This window comes from Marmota flaviventris, chromosome 3 (assembly GCF_047511675.1).
Source record: "Marmota flaviventris isolate mMarFla1 chromosome 3, mMarFla1.hap1, whole genome shotgun sequence".
Classification (NCBI taxonomy): domain Eukaryota; kingdom Metazoa; phylum Chordata; class Mammalia; order Rodentia; family Sciuridae; genus Marmota; species Marmota flaviventris.
The window spans coordinates 61,649,968-61,658,307 of record NC_092500.1 but is presented as its reverse complement, the minus strand read 5'-3'; the positions used below and the strand labels follow the sequence as shown (position 1 = coordinate 61,658,307).

The 8,340-nt window shown below is 33.6% G+C and overlaps 1 pseudogene; it reads left to right on the top strand.

Moving 5' to 3' along the window:
• Window positions 1–5,046: 5,046 nt before the first annotated feature.
• Window positions 5,047–6,327, top strand: LOC139705004 (olfactory receptor 6C76-like; annotated as a pseudogene).
• Window positions 6,328–8,340: the final 2,013 nt, after the last annotated feature.

Below are 8,340 nucleotides of genomic sequence, written 5' to 3'. Positions count from 1 at the left end.
CTGATAACCCACCTCTGAAAGCATGCGCCTCCACCTTTGGTCACCTTCATCACCAACTTCAGTGGGGGCAACTCTCAGTTTGGAACTCTGGCTCGCCAGGTACCCAGCTTATAACTCTCCCCTTTCCCCAGCAGCTGCTACCACTGCAAAGTGACACCCTTGTTACCTTCACCATCCTGAGGACAGAGATACCAGCTAACAACAGATGACCCTACCTATTGGATGAGAAGGGAAGCAGGAAAGATACTGATCTCCAACCAAAACAATACCTGTTTCTTCCTTCAATATTTTTCCCCCCTCTCTCTCTAAACCAAAGGAATGGGCAATCTATTCAATGAGCAATCTATTCAATGAAATAATATCAGGAAAGTTTCCAAACATGAAGAATGAATTGGAAAACCAAATTCAGGAGGCTTGCAGGACACCAAATGTACAAAATCACAACAGATCCACACTAAGGCACATTATAATGAAAATGTCTAACATACAGAATAAGGAGAGAATATTAAAAGCCATGAGAGAAAGGATCAGATTACATATAGAGGAAAACCAATTAGATTATGTGCAGATTTTTCAACCCAGACTCTGAAAACTAGAAGATCCTGGAAAAATATATATGAAGCTCTGAAAGAAAATGATACCCACCAAGAATCTTTTTTTTTTAATTTTAAAAATTTTTAATTATTTTAATTAGTTATACATGACAGTAGAATGCATCTATGCACTTTGATATACCATACATAGTTGGGTAAAATTTCTCATTTTTCTGAGTGCACATGTTTCAGAATCATATTGGTCATGTAATCACATATATACACACAGTAATAATGTTTGTTTCATTCTACTGTCTTTCCTATCCCCACATCCCCTCCTCTCCTCTCCCATCATTTTCCTCTACCTAATCTAAGCTAATGCTATTCTTCCCTAGTGTCCCCACCTTATTGTGAATTAGCATCCACATATTAGAGAAAACATTCATCCTTTGGTTTTGTGGGATTGACTTATTTCGCTTAGCATTATATTCTCCAACTCCAACCATTTACTGCCAAATGTCATAATTTTACTTTTCTTTAAATCCAGTAATATTCCATTGAGTTTGTATACCAAATATTTTAATCCATTTATCTATTGAGGAAGACCTAGGTTGGTTCCACAGTCTGGCTATTGTAAATTGCGCTGCTATAAACATTGATATGGCTGCATCACTGTAGTATGCTGATTTTAAGAATCTTATATCCAGCAAAATTAAGCTTTATATTTAATGACAAAATAAAAACCTTCCATGTTGACAAAGTTAAAAGAATTTAGAACTCAAAATCTTCACTACAAATATCTTTGGCAAAATATTCCATGAAGAGGAATTGAAAAACAATGATGAAAATCAGCAAAGGGAGGTATTACACTAAAGGAAAAACGAATCAAAGGAGAAACCAAGGCAAGTTAAATACCAAAAATAAACAAAAATGACTGGGAATACAAATCATGTCTCAAAAATAACCCTGAATGTTAATGGCCTAACCTCACTAATCAAAATACATAGACTGGCAGATTGGATTTAAATAAAAAGAACAAACAATATGCTTGTTTGTAGGAGATTCTTTGGAAAAGACATCCACAGACTGAAGGTGAAAATTTGGAAAAAAAAAGCATACCACTCACGTCTGCAGAAGCAAGCTGGGTTTCCATCCTTATATCAAATAAAGTAGACTTGAAGCCAAAGTTAATGAAAAGGGATAAAGAAGGATATTTCATACTGCTTAAGAGAACCATTCATCAACAAGACACACAATAATAAATTTATATGCCCAAACAATGGACCATCTATATTCATCAAACAAACTCCTCTCAAGTTCAAGATTCAAATAGACCACAACACAATAATTCTGGGTGACTTTAACACACTTATTTCCCCAGGGATAGATTGTCCAAACAAAAGCTGAACAAAGAAACTATAGAATTAATTAATACATCAATAACTTAGACTTCACTGACATATATAGAATATTTTATCCTTCAAAGAATGAGTATACTTTCTTCTCAGCAGCACATGGATCCTCCTCTAAAACGGACCATATATTATGCCACAAAGCATCTTTTACCTAATACAAAAAAGTAGATATACTACCCTTCATTCTATCAGATCATAATGAAATGAAATTAGAAACCAATGATAAAATTAAAAAAAAAAAGCTCCTCTAACACCTGGAGACTATGTAATATGCTACTGAATGAACAAGGGTTTGCAAAAGACAACAAGAAGGAAATGAAAAAAATGCTTGAATGTGAAAGAGAACACAGATACAATGTATTAAATTCAAAGGAGCAGGATATAAAATCAATACCTATAAATTAAATGCATTTCAATACATCAGTGATGAATTCTCTGAAAGAGAAATTAGAAACTATCCCATTCACAGTAGTCTCAAAAAAAAGGTACTTGGAAATCAGTTTAACAAAAAGAAAAGACCTCTACAATAAAAACTACAGAACACCATAGAAAGAAATTGAAGAAGAACTTAGAATATGGAAAGATCCCCCAGGCTCTTGGATAGGCAAAATTAATGTGGTCAAAATGTTCATACTACCCAAAGAGCTATACAGATTCAATTCAAAGTAAAATCCCAACATCATTCTTTATAGAAACAGAAAAATCAATCATGAAACTTATTTGGAAAAATAAGAGACCCAGAATAACCAAAAATCCTTTGCAAGAAGAGTGAAGCAGCAGGCATCACAATACCAGACCTTAAACTAAAAAGGTATAATAACGAAAACGTCATGGTATTGGCACCAAAATAGACATTTAGACCCATGGTACAAAATAGAAAACACAGAAATAAACCCACATAAATACAGTTACCTCATACTAGACAAAGGTGCCAAAAACTACATTGGAGAAAAGATAGACTCTTCAACAGATGGTGCTATAAGAACTAGAAATCCATATGCAGCAAAATGAAAATAAACCCCTATCTCTCACCATGCAAAAAACTCAACTCATAGTGAATGAAGGACCTAAGAATTAGTCCAGAGATCCTATCCCTAATAGAGGAATAAGTAGACCCAAATCTTCATCACTTCAAATTAGGCCCAAACTGTCTTAACAAGACTTCTGAAGGGCAAGAAATTCAATCAAGAATTAATAAATGGGATGGACTCAAACTAAAATGTTTCTTCTCAGCCAAAGAAATAATCAATGTGGTGAAGAGAGAGCCTACATTTTGGGAGAAAATTTTTTTGCACACAGATGTCAAATAGAACACTAATCTCCAGGATATAAAGAACTCCAAAAACTTAACACACACACACACACACAAAAACAAAACACAAAAAACAAAAAACAAACCAAAAACCAAAACCAAAACAAATGAAACAACAACAACAACAACAAAAAAAAAAACAACAACCATGTAACAAAATCAATAAATGGGCTAAAGAGCTGAACAGACACTTCTCAGAAGAAGATACAATCAATCAACAAATATATGAAAAAATGTTCAACATCTCTAGTAATTAAAGAAATGCAAATCAAAACTTCAAAACTACTCTAATATTTCATCTCACTCCAGTCAGAATGGCAGTTAACAGGAATACAGACAACAAAAATTGATGGAGAGGATGTGGAGAAAAAGCACACCTCTAGATGATTCTGTTTTTTTGTGTGGCATAACATGCTTTTTGTATTTTTAGTCTGATTTTCCTTCCAGTCTTCAGAGTAATGCATGCAACACATGAAAGTGAAAATCAGAAGATATCAGTGTATTTTTCCTGGGCTTCACCCTTCCCCAAATGCATAGTTAACATTTTGCTGAATAATCTATTTTCTCCTGGGACATAGGTCTCATAATTAACCAATTAAAATATGATTGCCCAAATTTATCATGTACACAGATTCATTAGAGCCCCATTATTTACCCACAAGGTAATTAAGAATTTATTTGCTTCCAATTTTTTTTCCGATATTATGTGAAACAAAATACATTTAAGGTGGTATACTTTATTCCTAGGGAAATTTTATGGATTTGGCCCTCTGAGAAATATCAAAATAGTTTATCAAAAATAACTCTAGAATTTTTTTTCATTTATAAAGCAGAACTTTCATCTAAAGATATGATATTAAGATGATGCTTGGAATGTATCAGGGCTCCAGATGTTAAATGATGTTGGGGAAAGATAAAAAGGAAATATTTTCCTGGGTGTTTTGAGATGAAGTATAAAGGACTTTGAGAGGGAATTTGCAGTTCCATGGGAGGAGGAGATAACATGTATTTCTCCATGCAGCATTGAACAACTGCATGACTTTTGGTTTAAACAAATTGAGAATACCATTTTGTACTCAACACTTACTTTTAACCATCAATATTTGGTAATAGGCAAGTAATTTCAACTTATTTTATATTATATTTCAACTTCTATTCATTCTATCCTATTGTTCACTATGGTGCATTATTGTATCTCTCTCAGATTGTTCTATCTATCTATCTATAATATTTGCACATATATTTAGTAGTTAACTTGATAACTGATATATAAAAACATATTTAGTGATAATGTTTAGCAACTAACTGAAATATGTAGAATATAGATACCTTCTTTAATATTTGTACATTTATAATTTTTTGTCGAAATACTAATAAAGGTAGTAGTCACTAATTATCAAGAATTACATTTAGAGCTTTTCCTAGAAAGTTGAGTTGATCAAGAATTCCATGATCAAATAAGAATTTGTGTTCCTGGAGAAGATGATGTAAGAAAGGCACAGTACCCCATATGTATTAGCTAAATAATGAAGCATTTGAAGACTATGTGTATAATAACTTCATTTTTCAATAATTAATGCAGTAGAGACAGAATAAAATACACCAGAGTGATATTAAAAATTAAAGATACATGATTGGACTATAAAAGTGAGAAATATACACACACACAATCACAACAACAGCAAAAGTCCCCAGTGCTTCATATAAAAATACAATATCACTTTAAAAACTATATGCAGATGTTCATGCTTCTCTTCTGACCAATATTTTATTGTTTTCCAGGTCAATGTTATCAGTAAAATCTGCCTCAAACCAACCATTGGAAATGAAAAATAGAACATCAGTAACAGACTTCATCCTCCTGGGTCTAACAGATGATCCAGAGCTGCAGGTTGTGATTTTCTTCTTTATATTTCTCACCTATGTGCTGAGTTGTGGTGAGCCGTTCCTATAGACTGTGGCTGCCATTAGAAGATGGCGCCGGCTTCCACTGTGGCCTGTGATAAACAACTCCTTTTATGGAGAATTGGCGCGCAATCCCTTACCACCCTATGAGAAAGATCCACGTGGCAGCTTGGGATTGGTATGCGGGAGGCTTTATTAGGCTGTGCTTGGGCGCTCGGCGGGGGGTCGCTAGAAGATGATACTTGAATCAAGGCCTGAATAAACTGCTGAAAGAAGAATCCTGTGTCGTGTCTTCCTTGCTGGCGAGGGGACGCGACACTGAGTGTTACTGGAAATCTAACTATCATCACCCTGACCCTGCTGGATTCCCACCTGAAGACCCCCATGTATTTCTTCCTCAGGAATTTCTCCTTCCTAGAAATTTCATTTACTTCTGTCTGTAACCCTAGGTTTTTGATCAGCATCCTAACTGGGGACAAGTCGATTTCCTACAATCAATGCTTGTGCAGCTCAACTATTTTTCTTTATCTTCCTGGGCTCAACAGAGTTTTTCCTCCTGGCCTCTGTGTCCTATGATCGCTACGTGGCTATCTGCAAGCCTCTACATTACACAACCATCATGAGTAACAAGATCTGTTACCAGCTCATCATCATTTCTTGGCTGGCTGGTTTCTTGGTCATTTTTCCATCACTGTCCATGGGCTTGCAGTTAGATTTCTGTGATTCCAATGTCATTGACCACTTCACCTGTGACTCTTCTCCTTTGCTGCAAATCTCTTGCACAGACACCAGTACTCTAGAGCTCTTGAGTTTTATTTTAGCTTTGTTCACTCTCCTGACCACATTGACACTAATAATTCTCTCCTATGCTTACATCCTCAGAACAATTCTAAGAATTCCTTCAGCTCAACAAAGAACAAAGGCCTTCTCAACCTGTTCCTCACACATGATTGTTGTCTCCATCTCATATGGAAGCTGCATCTTCATATATGTGAAAACATCGGCAAAGGAAGGAGTTGCTTTCACAAAAGGGGTGGCTATTCTCTACACCTCTGTCGCTCCTATGCTGAATCCATTTATTTACACTCTAAGGAACCAGCAGGTGAAACAAGCAATTAAAGACATTGTGAGGAAGATATTTGCCTCAAAATCATCAATCTGAACATGATTAATAACTGAGGCAGGTGCATAATTTGGACTTCAAAGTCAAAACATTGCTGTTTAATTATTTTCTGCCTTCTTATCTCTTCTCAGAAAAACAACTTTTATGCCAATTGGTATTAAAATAACATACTATGTGTCAAATACTTTATTAATTCATACACATTATTATTACGGACTGATTTGAACATTTTCATATAATACAATTCAAAGACAGGACTAAAATCATTTTATATATTAATTTATATACTTCTAGTATATACATGTAAATGATTAATCACTGCACATATTTCTGAACAGAAGAAGACATTGAGTTTCTTTACTTATTAATTCATATGTGTGTTTATATAAATGTATGTATAAGCATGTATGTTCTTAAAAATTTATATACATGCTCATGTGTCTGTGTGTGTATATGTATTCCCTCTTTTTGCTTTTTTTTTTCTCTTTTAGTAGTGCTAGAGATCTAGGACACCCTGCTTTAAATGGTTGTTGTGGTGGTTTTATTTAATAATATAAAGAGAAAATGTAGACATACAGGTTACAGGAAGAATTGGTTTATAAACAAACAGTAAATGTTAAACAAGATGAAAAAAAGAGGATTACTTTTGTACTAAACATTTGACATTTAATTCACAACTTACTTGAAATCTTATGATTTAAAAATTAGTGATATTTGTGATAATGATAGAAAAATCAGTAATAGATACAACCATTTTTGAGGGCTTTCGCCTCTAAATAAATTCATTATATTGTTATTTAAATTATTTCACTTACTATTTATGCTGGCTTTTGCAAGAAAAATTAATATAACTATGACATCATGCTGAGTGTGAAGGTGCCTGCCTATAATTCTGCAGGCCGTAGTTCACAAGTTCAAAGCCAGCCTCAGCAATTTAGCATTGTTCTACGCTACTTAGAGAGAACCTGTCTCAAATTTAAAAATTAAAAAGGCCTGGGGGTGTGACCCAGTGAGTCAGCAACCCTGGGTTAAATCCCTGTGCAAAAAAAAAAAAAAAAAAACGAAAAGAAAAAAATACAATTTTATGAGAGTAGAAATTTTCTAATTAGAGTTATTACTTAAGGAAAAAACAGCATCAAGAAGTCACATTTTTGTAAAACGTTTCTACCAAAAAAAAAAAAAAAAAACCAACATTCTGCTTGGGAATGACAATCTCTGGAAAAGTTTACCTAAGTTAGGCCATGATTTAGAAATCTATATCCATGTGGTATGCTAGCTTACATTTTGTCTTTTATCAGTTCTCCCACTCTAATTTTGGTAAGGTTTGCTCATCGAATTATGTGAGATAATATTGTTTTCCAAATAAGCACTAAAAGTAAAAATTGATTAAGAAAAAAGATTTAGGAAATTAAATGTATAAGAAAGACTTGCAAGAACTAGGAAAATTCTGTTTAGCTCAGGAGCTAAAAAAAGTAATTCATGTATGCCACTCTTTATTATTTCTAATAATTTATTTTCTTCCTGCTTTTATCGTAACTTCATTTGTTCATATTTTGTTTGCTTCTTCTATTAAGCAGATAGTTATCTGTCACATAATAAGTAGCAGAAAACACTGCAGACCTAAATTCACTCATTTTTTAAAAAAATAGCTCATTACATTTTATTTTTAAATTTATTTTAGCAGCTTTATTGACATATGGTTTATGCAACAGTATATGCACATATATAAGGCACAAAATATGATTTTTTTTGAAATTTATACATCCTTAAAATCGTCACAACATTGAAGATATTCAAAGTAATATATATGACCTCCAAAAATTTGTTCCTGTCTCTACCTTTTTATATTTTTTAATTTGGGAAGAACACTTAATATCAACATCTACCCTCTTCACAAAATTTTTGTGCAAAATACAGTATTGTTAACCATAGACCCATTGTTATATTGTAGATACCTAAAACTTATCCATCCTATGTAATTGAAATTTTATATTCATCAAATAGCAACTGCCCATTTCCCCAACTCCACACACCTGAAAGCTTACACTACTT